Source organism: Cupressus sempervirens, chromosome 3, assembly GCF_028749045.1.
Source record: "Cupressus sempervirens isolate cs-2001-9-10 chromosome 3, ASM2874904v1, whole genome shotgun sequence".
In the NCBI taxonomy this organism is placed as follows: Eukaryota; Viridiplantae; Streptophyta; class Pinopsida; order Cupressales; family Cupressaceae; genus Cupressus; species Cupressus sempervirens.
This window is the reverse complement of record NC_143120.1, coordinates 467,013,219-467,016,354: the sequence shown is the minus strand read 5'-3', so window position 1 is coordinate 467,016,354 and position 3,136 is coordinate 467,013,219. Positions and strand designations below refer to the sequence as shown.

At 35.8% G+C, this 3,136-nt stretch overlaps 1 pseudogene; it reads left to right on the top strand.

Annotated features, from left to right (window-relative positions):
• The first annotated feature begins 1,780 nt into the window (after window positions 1–1,780).
• On the top strand, window positions 1,781–2,811 carry LOC149567153 (mitogen-activated protein kinase kinase 9 pseudogene; annotated as a pseudogene).
• Window positions 2,812–3,136: the final 325 nt, after the last annotated feature.

The following is a 3,136-nucleotide window of genomic DNA, read 5'->3' as shown; positions in this document are numbered from 1 at the left end:
AGAATGTCATGGATCTAGTTAATAAAGAATTTTATAAGGGTGACATTTAATAAAGGTTAGAGTTTAAATGAGCCAACAAGATAACACATTCAAAACTTATGGTAAGAAGTGAAAACTAATGAATAGACTAACTAATCAAAATAATGCATGCTCCTTTTATGCCTTGTGTGTTTGTAAATATTAAGAATAACTTGGAAGATCTAGCCAATAGAATAAATTGATTTAGTACCAATTGTCTTTTCATCTCTTGGAAAAGACTACATACTTGTGAGCTACTCTCTCTCTCTCTCTCTCTCTCTCTCTCTCTCTCTCTCTCTCTCTCTCACACACACACACACACACACACACACACACACACACATCTAACCCTTATAAATTGGGTAGCTCCTAAAAAATGCATTGATATTATCTTGTTTGGTTCGACTTCATTGATGCATACTCGAATGCCATGTGTTCTTAGTTCTTGGATGTAGTGATATCCTTGTGATTGGATGATGTGTATTCTTTGTACTTGGATGTGTTATGCCTTCCCTACATGTTGCACACACATGTGCATGTGTTTGTGCCTTATGAAAATCTCCTAGCACATGTGAGTAAATCTTTTGATTCCATGTAGTCAAATGGTGTGTGTGTGTGTGTGTGTGTATAACCATTTTTTCAAGACTCTTTTCTTCATATTTTTTCACTTGACACTTTCGTTTGTATTAAACAAAAATTTTTATAATGGAAGGACATTTGAGTCCTCTTCTTGCAATTATAATATTCTTGTATGAACCTAGGAATGCTTTGTAATCAAATTGGATCATGCTCATGTTTATGGATTGGACTAGAAAAACTCATTATTGGATCCTAATATTGATAGAACTAAAATTAATTTCACAGAGTTATCCAATTTTGGTAATGTTCATGAATGTAAGAACATTCTTTTTGGACTTAAATTAAACCGTAATTAATAAATTTGGGTATCCTTGGGCCATGCTTAGACAACCCCATGTTATCCAAAATTGACCCAAAATGAACCAAATTCTACTTAAGAATGTTTGGGCAAGGTTGTGCTTTGCTTGGGAAATGCTATAGTATATTGGCGTGACTTTATGACATCTCTAAGTAGGAAGCCATGCTCACATAGATGCGACCTTGCTCTATGTTTGGACAACGACATGCAAATGGAAAGTAAATCCTTCACATATTAGGTAGTTGAGGATATTTATGGTCATATTTCATGCTTGAATAATGTTTTACACCTCATATGTTGTCCATGCCATTTGTTCTCATTGTCTGATTGAGAAATATTGGTTCCTAGACATGATTCATTGGTGCTAGATTTGAGTTTGTTGTCAGAGTCATAAGGGTTGTTTTCAGTGTGGATTGAAGGTTTATAATTCCCTCATCTCATCTTTGGATGGTCCTGTAAGAGAATGTGTTTATAATTGAATCAATATCAACCTACTATATATCAAGAATGCAATGATAATTTTTTGCCTGAATTGAACCGCCGCTTTTTTTCCCACCGCTTTTCTTTCCACCACTTTTCTTTCAACGTTAACAAACTCTTAGTTGTTTTTTCAAATATTTCCAAACACATCATGCGGTTCTAGTTGTTTAGCTGCTTGTTTTTTTTCAAATCTAATATTAGAACGTAGGTTCGATATATTGTTGCATAGAGTTTCCATTCATATATAATAAATGCGCTCACATTTTAATTACACGGTGTTTCCATATTTGTACTTGCAAAGGTTTCAATTGAGAAGTGGAGTATTATATGTTGTTTGGAGCAGAAATGGGTGTGGCTACTCTCATACCAGACTCTAATTCATTCTTTTTCCTGGGAAAGCAGTGCATTAGAATAGAGTTGATCACAACAATGGTGTTATAAGAAAGAAGCTCAGATTGAACATTCCAACAGTTGCATTAATCTCAAGTAATCCAACAAGAAATAATTGCCTATCTTTGCCAAATCCAGTGAAGAATATCAAAGGTTTGTGTGATTTGGAGGTGAAGGGAAGTCTTGGGAAAGGAAGTGAGGGCAGTGTGTACAAAGTGCTCAGCCCAAAATCGAGCTCTTATTATGCTCTCAAAGTAGTCAGGCTTCATTCTAATGGAGATGACAAGATCATGAGAGAGGTGGAGATTATGAAGAAGATGCATTCTCCCTGGATAGTGGAATTCCATGGAGCATTTGAAGAAGGTGGGAATGTGAAATATCTGCTGGAGTACATGGACGGAGGCTCTCTACAAAGCTTCCACAAGCAGCTCAACAAAAGAATGTCGGAGTCTTTCTTGGCTAAAGTTGGAAGAGATGCTTTGGAGGGTTTGAAATATGTGCAGAGTGAAAAGATTGTTCATAGAGACATCAAGCCTGCCAATTTGTTGGTGAAGTTGAATCCATTTCATGTCAAGATTGCAGACTTTGGGATGAGTGCAATTGTTTCAGACATTGCATGCAATTCATCTAGTGCTGGAACATATGCTTATATGAGCCCCGAGAGATTCAACCTTCAGACCTATTGTAAAGGAGTTGGTTGTGATGATGCTGATGATTATTATTAAGAAGGTGATGTATGGAGTTTGGGAGTAACATTGATGGAATGTTACGTGGGTCATTTTCCATTTGTACAGCTGGAACAAGAGAAGTCACTTGATTGGGCTACACTCTTGTGTGCTATTTGTTTGGAAGATGTGCCCACTTTGCCTCCCACTGCTTCTTCACAGTTTCAAAGCTTCATTGGATGCTACCTGCAAAAGGATGTTCGCAACAGATGGACTGCTTCTCAAGTCCTCACTCACCCATTTATCAGAGATCAAGATTGAGCTCTTTTTACATTGGCCCTTCTTTTTAAAGAATAGGGCAAAGGGAAAATTTTTAGAAAAAGAAAACATTCATGAATGACTTATCAAATAGTTGATCCCTCACCCATTTGTGAAAGATCACATAGGCCATTCTTTTGAAAAGAATAGGGCAAAGGGAGATTTGTATAAAAGAAAACATTCATGAAATGTTTATCAATGATTGAGTCAAAAATTCAAAGTGAAAATGAATTCAAGCTTGTCTATAAATTCCAAATGTATTATGTATATTTCTTTTTTCAAATTGTTTGTGTTGTTTTATTGAAGTTCTAAGGTAAACGTAATTAAT